Source organism: Octopus bimaculoides, chromosome 19, assembly GCF_001194135.2.
Source record: "Octopus bimaculoides isolate UCB-OBI-ISO-001 chromosome 19, ASM119413v2, whole genome shotgun sequence".
NCBI lineage: Eukaryota > Metazoa > Mollusca > Cephalopoda > Octopoda > Octopodidae > Octopus > Octopus bimaculoides.
In genome coordinates, this window is record NC_068999.1 from 22,752,926 (window position 1) to 22,768,914 (window position 15,989).

General features: G+C 39.3%; 1 protein-coding gene across 1 annotated transcript in view; it reads left to right on the forward strand.

Moving 5' to 3' along the window:
* Positions 1–15,989, forward strand: part of LOC106871644 (calcium and integrin-binding protein 1) — a 443,076-nt gene that overhangs the window by 48,552 nt on the left and 378,535 nt on the right. The window lies entirely within an intron of this gene.

Genomic DNA, 15,989 nt, shown 5'->3' on the forward strand with positions numbered 1-15,989 from the left:
TGTATATATGTATGCATGTATGTATGTATGTATGTATGCATGCATGCATGTATGTATGCATGTGTGCACGTATGTATGTATGTGTGTGTATGTACGTACGTACGTACGTACGTATGTATGTATGTATGTATGTATGTATGTATGTATGTATGTATGTATGTATCTACTTAAATTGTCTAACAGAGTATATTTTGGCTGGGCACCAGATCGGTGTGAGGGTTGTAAGGAAAGGAGTCTTACTGCCTTCGTAATCCTTGAAATTCACTCTTTATACACGTGTGTGTATATGTGTGTATATGTGTGAGCGCGCGCGTGTGTATGTATGTGTGCGTGCGCGCGTGTGTATGTTTGTCCTTCCTCACCAATTGACAACCGGTTTTTATTTTATTTCCCCTAAATTTTCGGAAGTTCTTTCAGATATTTATTATCCGGATATAGCGAATATTTATAGCCTATGAATTATGGGGTTGCGTCCTTTCTCAAAGAATCCACGCTCAGCCATTCTTTGACTGATCTCGGCAGGTTAGTATTTACCCTGTCACTCCAATAACAATGTGTATAAAACTGAAACTTTATTTTGGATTCTAGATTTGCAAACTCCTCGTCAATAATCCTTTAGATATTTTCATTCAGCTGTATTTTCCAGCCACATTGATGTCAAATAGAAAGTTGGCTTCCATAACACAGCATGTTATTTTGTGGTTCTAAACCACAAAATATCAAATCGGTTGCATTTTAATTCGGTTACTGTTTTTTATTCTTATGCTTCACCAATATTCATTTGATTCTTGAATTTCAACATATTCATATTTATTTGTTGTCTTTTCCCTTTTGACATTCAGTTCCAGATTGCTTTAACTATCCCGTTATACCTCATACGAAAGTAATATCTAGAGGACATATTCTCACAGTCGGCAATAAAATGGCTTTTTTTTTTGCAGTTAGTTTTGCGTAGCTTACATTTGTTCTCAGTTTGGTGATTTATACAATAGACACTCGATGGAGATTTTTTGTCCCTGAATCGCAAAGCTTACATTTGTTGTAAGTTGGTGATTTATCCAGTTGGTACTTGGTAGTGATTTCTTGTCCCTGAATTGCATGGAAGATCACCTTTAAGGTGAGGTATTACACTCACCTTATCGGCGCTCCATATCAGTGTTTTGGTATGGCTTACTCCCTCTACGATCATTGTTTTGAAAACCACCGTGATCTTTTCTAATTGTGTTGTTGCATTTGTTCTAAGTGTAGCTAAGTAGGTCCTTCTAATGTTCCTTAAAGGGAGATCTATACTGCATTTTCATGACTTTCTTCAAGATCATAATCAATTCTATCTTTTGTGTCAAGCAAACTTGAGCGGGACAGTGGCTAACCATTTTTCTCTACTAGAGACGTGGCTTCAGTCTCACAGTCCGAATCTTCCACCTTTAAGACTCTCACACCATATTAATACAGATTTAACGCCACCCCTCTTCTCTCTCCTTCCACGAGAAATATAAACTGTTTAAATCCCATTGATGTTGTTGAATTTTTTGTGAATCTGAGCAGTTTCCCAATTCATATCTATCTATCTATCTATCTATCTATCTATCTATCTATCTATCTATCTATCTATCTATCTATCTATCTTGTTGAGTTTTTAAATGCCTGTTTACCTGTTTGTATTACTGTATGTACGCATACATGTATATATATCTATGCTCGTGCATGCATGTATATATGTCTGTCTTTTGTCTTTCTGTATATGTATGTATGTGTATATATACGGACACCGATATGTACTAGCATGTATGCTTGTCATTACATGCGTGTACCTGTATGTTTTGCTTTACATAATGTATGCCGATACGTATATTTATACATCCGCTCGTTCGTGTTAACACCAACCACATACTAAACTTCTGGAATGCTTCACATATATCCGCAATTCCATTAATGGCTTATAAATGTATTTTTTTAATTTGCTGCATGCACCATTGGTTGCTGTTACCAATGGTTACGAGACCTTCGTTAACTGTATTGCTTTAATAACCCGCTTATGTGGTTTACTCTCAAAACCTTTACTGATTTTTTTTCTAGTAACATTTTATTGATTAGTAGCTGTCTTATCAACTCCTTCCTTCCCTCAGCACATCGGAGACAAGCGTTTATCTAGAAAGAAATTGTCGTTGGTCACTTCACTTCTTTCGATTATCATTGAATAATTAGATACTCGGTAAAGATTTGCAAGACATTATGCCAAAAATAGTTCATGATTCACGACAATGGTGTTGATGATACAAACAGAGTCCTTATATTTTCATCCCAGTCATCCCTTAACAAAAGTTTCTACATGCTTACTGACTGAAGGCTCGATAGTTATTTTGATTTGTACCTCCAGCTGGGGAATTCTAACCGCGTTTCGTGATTCGCTACCTTCGGAGGTGTCTTCAGCTCTTGTTTTGAGTGCGTTTTTTCTTTCTCCTTTTTTCTTTTGTTCTTTGGTTTCTTCGATGCAGTGCCAACAAATGACAGCGGGTGAATGACCATCCTGCCAAACTTCCCTTTAAATACTCGCCTGTAGGGTCTAGCGGCCAGCACCAGCTAACTCTCACGTGACACTATCTAAGCTTCAACTGACCAATGGAGGGGAAGGACGCGTAGTTTTGGTTCGCGCCCTCTCTAAACCTTCCAACAATGTCGTGTTAGTTTCAGTTCCAGCGGCCAGAGCCGACCAGCTGTTTGGTGGTACAAGCCTTCGAACCAGGAGGAGGGCGCGTAATGAACGAGATCGATACCTTGGCCCACCTGTCAATCAGCTATGCTGCTTAAGTGCCAGCCAACCTCACCTAGCGACGTTATTTCCCAGTCGGCATGTTATGACTTTCGAGCCATTTTGGGTCTTCTCGTTTCAGCTATATACAGAAGCTGGCTTTGTCGATTGCCCCCTCTATCCTCCTTATTACTTTTCTCAGCTGCGAGCTCGAAAATTTAAACCTTCTTTTAAATAACGTCGTCATTTTCCTTTCAATGAAGCCTCTAGCTCCCACTGCCAGGTGGTAATACTCAACAATCCATCCCTGTTCTCCGCACTTTTCGATTAATCTCTCATACCTCTTCTCCTTCCGTTGTTGTGCATTATCGATATTCACTTCTCATGGCACTGTCAGCTCTAGCAAAATTCCAATTCTCCATTCTGTGTTCCATAGGATTAAGTCCAGTCTTTTTGTTGTTTTTATGAGTGGAAATATTAACAGTCTTTCCAAATCCGCGGTCAGCTCCCAGTATCCCTTCCATCTTTCGTCTGTCTCGTATACTTTATTTGAAGGGCTGGTCTTATGTCTTTTTCCCTTCCTTCTGGAAGTATATCCTTCTGTGCTTTTCCACTTTGGGGTACTCTCCCCTATTATATCCCTCGATTTCCTCTTTGACTGCTGCGCTTATGACACCGAGGTCTTGATTGTGACGCCATGTATATCTGTCTAGTGCTAGCCTACAGTTTGACAGAACATGTCTCACCGTCGCTTTCTCTCTGTATCTACATTCATCAGTCGTTTGTATGTTCCACCGGACTAAATTGGCCTCTGAAGGTAAAATGACGAAGGCAGACTTGATCAGGAAGGATGTTCTTGCTTGTTCCCAAGCCCAAAGTTCCTTCCATGAGATTCTGTGACTGACCACATAGTCCTCCCATCTCAGCCATTGTCCATGGTGACTACATTGCACCAAATGTACATTTCGCTTTTCTTCTTCCTCCTTTCTCACTTCGTATACCACAGCCCCTTTCATCTCTTTTACACTGCCTATGCAAAATGACTTGAAACTGTGCAACCCTAGACCGGCTCTTGCTTCTTGCGTTGCTCCGACTATATCGGCGTGCCTTAGCTTTCCGATGGCCCTGTTTACTGCTTCTTCCACTTTCCATTTTCTCCCTGTTCGTAACTGTGGGGGGTTTTCTCGGATGTTCTGATCTTTCGAATACCTTAGCATCATTAATGTCCTTGCCAACTCTTCTCTTTCCTCCCCCTTTGCATCCCTCAATCTGGTTCTGAGTTTTTTCTTCTTTTCTCGTGTCTTTGCGATTCGTCTTTCTCTCCTCGATGGTCCGCCCTTTGCCGATGATTCTCCTTTCCTTGTTCTTTCAAGTCCAAATCTTTTCTCTCCTTCCTGATAGATTATATTAGCCAAGTTCTCGAGCTTCTGTTCGTCGTTCCTTGAATTTGGTGGTCATTCTTGCTACCTCGTCATCAAATTTCTTATAGCTAGCTGCATCATTTTCCTTCGGCCACTTAATCTTTGGCTTCTTCACGCCTATCCCTTTTCTTGGCTGTTCCGATTCAACTGCGGGATGACCCTCGCTATAGTTTCTTTCCAGGGGGTTCTGGCCACACGTCTTCTGGTTTTTCAACCCGCGCTGTGCCTACAGGAAATCATGCCCACAGAAAATCGCAGCCCTTAGTCTACTTGTCTGTAGTTAGTAAAAGAACAGTACACTAACGTCCCAGCAACTTTTGCCGAGGTTTTTGCAAATCATAAACTGGATTACAACATAACTGATTTTACCATTTATTTCTTTCATCCGTGAGTTTGGTGCTAATGTTTCTTTCAACTCTACCAATCAGTATAGAAGAAAATTCAGAATCTTGGACTAGTGACAAAAACTTTTCTTTATGTTGCCACATAGTGAATGTTTCGCCAAATGATCTCCCCAGGTGCTTTTCGTCAACTGTAAAAAAAAAAAAAAAGAATTCTAAATGAGATGCATCCACTTCAAAAATATTTCGAAGAAATTTATGTGTGAGGGAAGAAGTGTTACTGGACTATTAAAAAGTTTGTTGGAGCGAGGGGTAAAGAATAAAAGAAAGAAAAATATAAAGTGTTTAGCAGAGAAAAATTTTAAACATCATATATTATTGATACTAACAAGAAAATAACTTTTTAATTTTCAATTTTTTTATATCTTCTGTCTGTCTGTCTGTCTGTCTGTCTGTCTGTCTGTCTGTCTGTCTGTCTATCTATCTAGCTATCTAACTGCCAGATGGTACCAATTTACATGTTGCTGTTGAAGACAGAAAACCACGCTATCACCTCTGTGGCAGCAAAAATCACTTAAAAGCTGGTTGTCCAATAGACAAGGAGAAACAGCGACAAAACAGCAACAACAACAAGAAAAACAACAGCAACAACAAAAACAACCACAACAACAAGAAAACCAAAAACCAAAGAAAAAAACCAGCACTGCTACCCACACCACCATATGCATAGCTCTCCCAAGAAATGAAAGAGCATCAGCAACCAACAAGCCAGCCCAACCAAGCGACACCCCCATCAGCGCCACCAAGAACAGGAACACTACCATCACTACCACCACCAACAACAACAGCTAACGAGGAAGCGAAAGACGAAAGGACTCATACCCCACCCCCAGGAACCCATACACCACATCCCAACTGTCACCAACCAGCACCAACACCAACACCAACAACATAATCAATATTAACACACTCAGAAATAGACACCAATACCCTTCCCCTCCCACTTTCTGATTCCTCCGACATGTCGTCCGAAGAAGGCGACACGGAGGAATGGCAATTTGCCACAAGGGTAAGGAGAAAAAGGGGGAAAAACAGAATAGAGAAGCAAACAAACAATGCAGGGAGGTTTACCACTCCCGAAACCAAAACACCCACACAAAACAAAAGCATTAACGCAAACACAATGAATTCACAATGCTGACAGCAATAAACACCAACATAACAGAAGACAATGTCAAACAAACAATTACCCACGCATAACACCATCACAACACATAAAAATCCTACACGTGACACAAAATATATGCAACATACTGAAATCTCTCTACATGATGCAATAGGGAGATTTCAAAAGTACTTACCAAAAAAATGTACAAAAATCTCCTGAGAGACGATTGTTAGGAGAACAACCAACTTTCGAACAGTAGGTGACTCTCTCTCTCCCCTCTCTCTCTCTCTCTCTCTCTCTCTCTTATTCTTTTCCTTTTCCTTTCTTCTGTAAACCACAGCTTTCGATAGGAGCATGCTTAGAGTAGGTTGTATAAATGTGCGTGGCTTGGGGTCACCTTGGCAACAAGGCTACCAGTTAAATGACATCAAGTCACAGAATCTGCATATCATAGCTGTCAGTGAGACTAGACTCCACAACCCGCGGGCCCTCTAGCACATGTTCGGTGGACAATTCGACATCTATTTTTCTCCGTGTCTGTAGAGAATGGGCAGAGGTAGTACCGCGGTGCTGTTTTAGAAGAGTCTAGACCTCAAAGTAAGAGCAATATTCCTAGACCTGGAGTGTAGGCTGGTCGTCTTGGATGTCGATGGCAGTAATGGGTGTGCTTTTCAACTGATAACAGTTTATGCACTGTCCTTAACAGGTCGGTCGGATTTCTTTCGACGTTTAGAGGTTTTCCTGGGTACGTCTCGACCTTTACTTTTAGTGGAGGATTGGAACGCTACCTTGGACACGCATCTAAACTACGTGGGTAGAGATAGGAATAGGAAGGGATGTAAATGCCTCAAAGACCTGCTCAGGCGTTTCCAACTGTCTGACAGGTATCGATTGGACCACCCGAATGTGCCAACGTGGACATGGAGCAACCGCTTCGGGTCGTCCAGATCGTATTTAGTTAGAGTATTCTGTAGGACTGGATAAGGATAGTGTAGGTTGTCCACAATTCCATATAGTGAGCTACACAGATAATAAATTTGTGACTTGTATGCTTGACTTAGGTAAGAATCATAGACAGGGTCCCGGTTACAGGAAACTGAACGCGTCGTTCACGGCGCGACAGGCTTACGGAGACCGGATTAGCACATTAGTTAAGAGGGCGTTGACGGGAGCCATCGTCAACAATAGATGGTGGTATGCCCTAAAGAGAGCAATTAAAGCATAATCGGTGAGGTATAGTAAGGCTCTAGCGATAGATCGAAATAGAATTGAGGGAGACCTAGTCAAGAAATTAAAAGAGGCACATAGAAGTTGCATCTCGTCCAACGTGCTGGCGTCGAGGTTGGCCCTCGACCAACACTTCAACGCCAAACACGAAGGATGCGTTATCAGAGCTAGGATGCATGCTCTGAGAAACCTAATTTGTTTTACATTTTTACTCCCCCTTATTTTCCTGTTTACGCGTCCCAAACGCTTTCAATCTCTTTTGCTCGTATTTCTTTCTTTCTTTCGAAAAGAAAAGTTCAACATTGTATTGTCCCCTCTGTGTTCGGCCCTGTGTGGCTAATAAACCTATCTATCTATCTATCTATCTATCTATCTATCTATCTATCTATCTATCTATCTATCTATCTATCTATCTCAATGGCTGGACGGAAGTGGGAAGGCTTACACTAGCTATGATATAGATGTTTTCGATCTAGTTTGGATTCTTTGCCATCAAATTTGATTGCAAAGAATTCAAATTTGATGGCAAAGAATCCAAACTAGATCGAAAACATCTATAATAAACTTATTATAGAAAGTAAAACAGATTTTTCAATGAAAGTGAAATAACTTAGCTAAATAGTCGTGGTTGTTATTACTCTAAAATTTGTTATTCGAATTTTTATTGACAGCAAGAAAAGTAGATATAAACAAACAACTGAACCGAAATGAAATAATCTTGGTTGGCAAACAATTTAGACTGAGCTTTGTTACTGAAAACTGGTGGGAATGGTGATGGTGGTGATGATAATGACGGCAGCGGCGGCGGCGGCGGTGGTGGTGGTGGTGATGATGATGATGATGATGATGGTGGTGGTGGTGGTGGTGGTGGTGATGGTGGTGGTAGTGGTGGCGGTGGTGGTGATGGTGGAAGTAGCGGTGGTGGTGGTGATGGTGGAGGTAGCGGTGGTGAGTGAATAATGAAAAGTATAGTTTTTTATTGAACAAAATTTTTGATATCGCCTATCACTTAAGGCATACGCATAAGTGTAATTATTTATCGTCTGCTCGCTTGAAAATTGATATTCGTTTATAAAATATGGATGACAGACGATGTAAGCTAAGAGAAAGAATGAGATGGTATAGGCAATGACATAAAGAGAAGCAGAGAGTCGAATTACTAGAACAAGTACGGGGGTATCAGCGTGTAGAAGGGAAAATGTGAATAAAAGAGTATAGTGTGGATATTTACAACAGATAAGGAAAGTGTTCAAGATAGAATATGAAATGAAAATGGGAACGAACGTCAAAAAAAAAAAAACCTTGATATATGGTTGAAATTTACATGTGACATGAATATTCTCTGTAATCACTCTTTGATTTATAAATAAACTTCTGGAGTGCTGAGAGAATCTTTTCTACTCTAGGCACAAGACCCGAAATTTTGGGGGAGGGAGCCAGTCGATTAGATCGACCCCAGTTCGCAACTGGCATTTAATTTATCGACCCCGAAAGGATGAAAGGCGAAGTCGACCTCGGCGGAATTTGAACTCAGGATGTAAAGACAGACGAAACACCTCTAAGCATTTCGCCTGGCGTGCTAAGGATTCTGCCAGCTCGACGCCTTGAAGTGCTGAGAGAATGAGAAAGTCATGCTCCGTCAATTACAGTCTTATCTGGAAGAACTGAAAGCTGTTTTTAAAAGAAAATAATGAAAAATATACAATTTACAAAGGAACACTTATTTTTATGGCTCTATATAAACTTACAACTTTCTGAAACATGTCGTATTTACTCTGGAATTTCCATGAGTGCTGTTAGTCTCTAATTAATAATTCAGCACCACAAAAATAGTGCAGAATACAGTAACAAATTTTGTTGATAATTTGACATCCAACTTTGCTTGTAGAACGGATGAAAGACGTAAATACAATTATCAAAGCTCTGTATTATCAAATGGCTTGGCGTGTGTCTTAAATGCTGTGTGTGGCAGCCATATTGACCGCTCCTTCGTTAAGCGTAACATATCTTCGAATGTAGCAAGCACACGATTATGAAGTAACCACATGGTGCGCGCCATAAATCCTATACACCACACGCACCCATCTCATGTAGCACTACTGGCTGTATCACGTTTAAGGCAATGATTTAATAATAACTACATGAGCTTCAGCTGAAACCTTTTCAAAGCAATAAATAGCAATACGGCTGATCAAAATCTTCTGAGTGGATTTGGTAAATGGACACTGAAAGAAGCCCTTCGTATATAGATGTGCGTGTTTGTGCGTGCGTGTGTGTGCGTGCGTGCGTGCGTGTGTGTGTGAGTGTAAGTGTGGGCATGTTTGTGCCTCTTCGTCTTAACATCGCATAGTTGTTGTCATTGATTTCCAATATTTTGTGGAAGCGTGTCTGGCCATGGGGGAAATATTACCTTACTAACAAAAAGGTAAGGGTTGGCGAGAGCAAGGGCATCCAGTCGTAGAAAATCTGTCTTAATGAACTCTGATTGACCAATGCAACCATGGAAATGTGACCATTAAGACGATGACGACGACGACGACGACGACGACGACGACGGTGATGATGGTGATGATGATGATGATGATGATGATGACGATGATGATGATGACGATGGTGATGGTGGTGGTGGTGGTGGTGGTAATGATGACAGCAGATTAAAACTCACATTATACAGGTTTTGTGTTAGATGATGTTTCTCTATGATCTCGGAATTGAGCAAAGCAGAAACCACGATCCACAAACTACTATTTATTTAAAAGTATCTGTAGCAGTAGAGCTCACACACTCCATTACACAGATACTCTCTGTCACGTGTGCACTTTGATGACACACTATCACACTGTTTCTATCCAATCAGAGACTGGCATTACTTTGATGACTTGTTGACAGTTTTTGGACAAAAACATCAAAAGTATTTCTTGAAAAGCCGGCTCACTCGACATTCTGAATTTCCACCAATCAAACATGCACGTAGTAGCAATTACTTATTCCAACCAATTGAAACACCTCGTCTGTTAGCACGTCCGTGCATTTCAAACTCTTGTTTTCTATCTCCTCTTTATGATAAAAGCCTTTGTTTTTGCAAGCTTGGAGAGTTTGTCACAAAGCTGTACAGCAATATGCTGCATCACATGACATTTCTCCACGCCTGCTCCTAGGCAGAACAGAGTTTTGTCGCACTGTTGCTAGATTCTAACGACATCGAACGATCTGATGTTGAAACAGAGTTCTCCCGTTCTCACTCTCTCATTTCCTCTCTTTCTCTCTCACTCGACAGGTCTTCGCTAGAAACTGCAACCACGCCCCTATTCCAAACAAAAGGCTGAAACATACATATATACATTATGAGTAGTTCTAATACATACATACATACATACATACATACATACATACATACATACGGACGTAACTGGTTTCTGCCGTCTATTAAGTTTGTGTGCGCGCGTATATATTTATGCATGTGTGTGTGTGTGTGTGTGTGTGTGTGTGTGTGTGTGTGTGTGTGTGTGTGTGTGTGTGTGTGTGTGTGTGTGTGTGTGTGAGAGAGAGAGTGTGTGTGTGTGTGCTATAAGACTAAAGCTTATAAGCGATCACCGTGTATTGACTAAAGCAAATAGTTTAGTATTGGAGCTATAAGCCCTCGACGGAAGAACGTGGGTTTTCGAAAACCCACTTATATATATATAATTCCAAGAAAGTTAGGGGTTGTGAATCCAACCAACTAAGGGATAATATCTATCCAAAATACTGCCGGAAGAATACCCAATTATTATTACACTAGTGGTTTTTCTTTGTATTACCAAGTGCAATAAATGGGTGCGGGTAAAAAGATATTTTACCATTAATTTATATAGCAATAAGAAAATGGAGGGGGATAGGTGGTACTCATCAACTTGCAGACATTGTATTGTGTCAATTTACCTGTTTAATTACAAAAATGGGACAAGAACACAAAACATTCAGACAAACGATACAAAAAAAAAAAAAAAAGAACGGGTTATTCGGAGTTTTCATATATAATATGTGTGTGTGTGTGTGTGTGTGTGTGTGTGTAATTGACTTGTTTGTTTTTTGCTTATTTTTTTAATGTTTGGATCACCCGAAATCAAAAGGATTATGGTCAACGTAATAAAATGCTTTGATGTTATCTTCATTTCACTTTTCAACCACCCCGGTGCAGGCTTCGCTGCGTGGTTAAGAAACTCTCCTTGCAACCATCAAACATGCACGTAGTTCGAGTTCGGTCCCACTGCACAACGCCTTGGGTAAGTGGCTTCTAATATAGATCTGGGCCAGCACAATGCTTTGTGAGTGGATTTGTTTGGAAGCCCTTCCTCTCTCTCTGTCTCTCTCAGTCTCTCTCTCACTCTCTCTCTCTCTCTCACACACACTCTCTCTCTGTGTATATATGTATGTATGTATATATGCATGCATGCATGTATGTATGTATGTATGTATGTATGTAAGTATGTATATATGTACGCATGCATGTATGTATGTACGTACGTATGTATATATATATATATATATATATATAGATAGATAGATAGATAGATAGATAGATAAGTATTCGGACTGTTGTCATAGTAACGAAGCTAAAGCACGCACAGTAAAGCCGCTTTGCACAGATTGACTTTGAATGCTGCTGTGCACTAAAATATAACATTCTAGCTCACTTCTGCTGTTTACAGCAGTGCTTAGAAGGAAGGTGTGTAGCGTGTGATCGTCTCATTGACCACGTGAGAAAAGGTTGAGCGGAGAATTTGCATCAAATTTTGCCAAAGGCTTGGTGATACCTGCTCAAAGGCCTACGCAAAGTTTCAACAAGTTTTCATCGTTCTCGACAGAGTCAAGGACATCTTGTGCGACTTAAACCCGAATGTCTTTCCGGTCAGCTGAAAGCAGTTTTGGCACAAACTTAGCAGATACGCGTCTCATAATCAAATCTTCAGTGATAATGAGCTGAACTGAACCATAACTAATCTGCACATTCTCTGATAACTCACGTATGGTGATTTGACGACTTTCCTCCGCAGCTGCTCGCACATCTGCGATGTTTTTCTCAGTTCTGCTGGTTGCGGGTCCCCCATAATGTTCGTCAATATCAACATTTTTTCGACCATCTTGGAAACGTCTGAAGCACTTGTACACTTGTATACAAGTTGAGTTGCTTCGTTTTCAAATTCTCATGCATACAATCAATTTCCTGGCAATACGATATTGCTGTTACTGTTTTCCCTTGTTGCAAAAATGAATAATGAATAACCCCTTCGCAGACCACCATACAGTGACCACTAACTTTTTAGGGTGCAATGAAAGGTTTGAGTAGTGTTTAGGTAACTCTCCTGCATCTAATCACTGTCCTGTTCTCCTGCTGTTGTCAAAGAGTATCCATTTCTCATCACAAGTAATGATTTGATGCAAAAATGGTCTTTTCCCAGTTGAGAAAGCAATAAGGAGCACACTTCGAGGCGTCTGTTTTTTTTTTTTTTTAATCTCGTTCAGTTGATGTGGAACAAATCTATCCGTTTTCTTGACTTTTCCAATTTTTTACAGATGTCCAAAAACAGTTGTGCGAGATGTTTGGAGTTCTGATGAAAGTTTTCGAACCTTTGTTCTCGGATTTTGTTCAACCAAAGCATTTAATACATCATGCCGAATAACTGATTTTGGTCTACCCCTTGGTTTATTTCAAGGTTATCATCTCCTGAACGAGAGCTTTGGAACCATCTCTGAACTGTTCTGATATTCCGTAGAGCTTCTGCGGCAGAGTGACCCAGTTTGTACTCATACGAGAAAATCACTCAACAAAGTTTGGTTGTTATCATTTTCATAAGGTCTGTGGGTAGGAATTTTGCATACCAATGTTGTTGGGAAAGAAAAGAAGTCACGATTAAATGCAAAGTATACGTAATTGAGTTTTTTAATGACTAACATAATAAGTTATGTGAAACAACCTAATACATACATACATACATACATACATACATATATAATGTGTGTGGGTGTGCTGTTGTTTTTCTCCCACCCCATTGCTTGACAACCTGTACGGGTTTGTTTACATTCCCGTAACGGTTAGGTAGAAGAGTCCGATAGAATAAGTAGGAGACTTCAGAAATAAGTACTAGCGTCGGTTTGTTCGACAAAACCTGCAAGGCAGTCTCCAAGCATAACTGCAGTCCAATGACTGAAACAAGTAAAGGACAAGATTTGAAAAAAAGGACATAGGCAAAGGCGTGGTTGTGTGGTAAGAAGTTTCTTCAAAACCACATGGTTTCAGGTTCAATCCCACTGCATGGTTCCTTGAGCAAGTGTCTTCTACTATAGCCTCAGGCCGATCAAAGCCTTGTGAGTGGATTTGGTAAACGGAAACTGAAAGAAGCCTCGCATATATATATATATGTGTGTGTGTGTGTGTGTGTGTGTGTGTGTTGTGTATATTTTTGTGTTTGTTCCCCACCACCGCTTGACAACCAGTGCTGGAGTGTTTACATCCTCGTAACCAAGCGGTTCGGCAAAGTTGCCGATAGAATGAGTACAAGATTTAAAAATTAAGTCTTGGAGCCGATTTACTCGACTAAAATTTCTTCAATGTGGTGCCCCAGCATGGCCGTAGTCTAATGACTGAAACAAATAAAAGGTTAAAAGTATGAAAGTAGTTCTTTCAAAGATGTCGCACGGAATTTTAATATGATCTAAGGGAGATAACTTTAGATTGTCCGTTGTGATCATTTCGATGTAAGGATAAAAAGTCAGAACACACACATTCTCCAAAACTTAATTTATACCGTTAAGATTATTATAGTTTAGAAATATTAGATCATACTATAATTCTCTATTATTTAACTTTTTTTAGATTATAATTTTATTATACAATGGCTATTCAAGTTTTAGAAAATGTATATATACATTTTCATACATTTTACTTGGTTTTGGGGATTTGGTTTTCAAGATTCTTTATGTGAGTTCGTGTATTGAAGCATATTTTGTTGTGTCTGAGGAGAGTCGTTCTCTTTTTGTGCCTTATTTTTTTTAACACACTCACCGGTAAAGTTTCCACTCATTTACTCATTTATTTTTCCTGAAATTTTCGTTGTGTCTTGCAATCTTTTCAATAGTCGTTGACTTCGTCCGTTACTACTGAAATGGTTGCAAGACGCAACGAAAATTTTAGGAAAAATAAATGAGTAAATGAGTGGAAACTTTCCCGATGTGTGTGTTAAATAATAAGGGAGTAAAAGAGAATGACTCTCTCGAGACACAACAAAACATTTTCATTCAATTTTAGTGCCACTGCGATAGATAATTAGATAATGATTTCAAATTTTGACACAAGACCGGCAGTTTTAAGGAAGGTGTGTGTGTGTATGTGTTTGTGTTTGTGTGTGTGTGTGTGTGTGTGTGTGTGTGTGTGTGTGTGTGTGAGAGAGAGAGAGAGAGAGAGAGAGATAGATAGAGAGAGAGAGAGAGAGAGAGATAGAGTATTAATGTATAAATTTTTAACATATACAGAATAATTGAAAAGTTCGCGTGGAAGTAATATAAGCCGGATAACGACCTGGACTGGTTAATGTCCTTCGTGGTTCTTAATGTACGCCTCATATACCCTGTCTTGCCTGTCATTTTTCACTGATTCCAGCCCCGCCCAACAACCCTCATCTTGCCCAAAACACTTACCCCCACAGACTGAAGCACCACTCCCTTGGCTACAACGACTCAAAGATTCCAGGATAACTGGTCATACTGCCAGCTACCCAGACTAGCCCAAGCAGTTGAACTAGATATTCCTGAGCAATTGAATTGAATTATCTGAGAGAAACTGAAAGAGATAGAGACGGTGTGAGAGAGGAAAATACAGAAGAAGCGAGAGTGATAAGAAGTGAAAGAGAGAGAGATCGTGGGGAGAGACTTAGAAGGAAAGAGAGGTGGGTACAAACACTAAGGCAGAATATTCTAAGCAGTTAGAAGCTGAGTTAGTGTTGGAGTTATCTCCCGTTTTCTCTCTCTCTTTCTCTGTCTGTCTGTCTGTCTGTCTGTCTGTCTCTCTCTCTCTCTAGCTCTAAGCTGATTAACGTCCAAAACGATAATTTCAAAGGCGTTATCAGGTGATTAACATTTTAACAGATAGTTGTTGGTAAGAGTCACCTCCCTTAGTAATTTAACGTTCATTATTTACCCATTAAATAGTACTCAGGTCGATAGCATCGACAAACTTAACTCCAAAGTAATTTGCTGGAAGATGGTGGTTAGTCGATATTATCAATACCAGTACTTGCCTGCTGATTTATTTTGTTGGCCTCCAAATGAATAAAAGGTAAATTAGACTTCAATGTGATTTGAACCCAGAACATATAGAGCCAGAACAAATGCAGGAAATGGGAGGTAACTCAACACTTTATATCAGAGACGTTAATCACTTTACAACTACTCTGAAATTATTGGCTTTTGTGAAAATGATAGGCGTATTTCGTATACAAATTAAAGTAAGTGATGCTGCTTTAGAACTGGCAAAGAGTAATATTATAAAAGTCATAAATAATAAATAATAAACATGAAGTTATTTGTATTTTATTTTAATTAAATACTGAGACTAAAGAAATGACTTTCAAGATGCAAATTCTAATTTCACCTTTTAATACTCTATTATGAATGTAATAAAGGTTTAATACAGTGTTTCTCAACAACTGTTTACTTATGGGCCCTTTGTTTCCTATTTCACTCTACTGGGCTTCCATAGCCGTTCACTGGATATGAAAAAGAATCCTACTCTATATAATTAAACATTATTAGAAATTGTAAAAAAAAAAAAGTTAATTAAATGACTATTTTGTATATTATAGAAGTATAAGCAATTTATTGCACATTAATTTTGACAAGAACATCCTATATGAAACCTGGATGAGAACCATCGGTTTAGTGTACCCCCACTTCAACTATAATGACAACTCAAAAGTATGCTTAGAAAATTAAATTAATTAGAACTACCAGTGAAGTCATTGTTTTCCTTTTTCATATATATATATACATATAATTATATATATATATATATATACATACATACATACATACATATAACTATATAT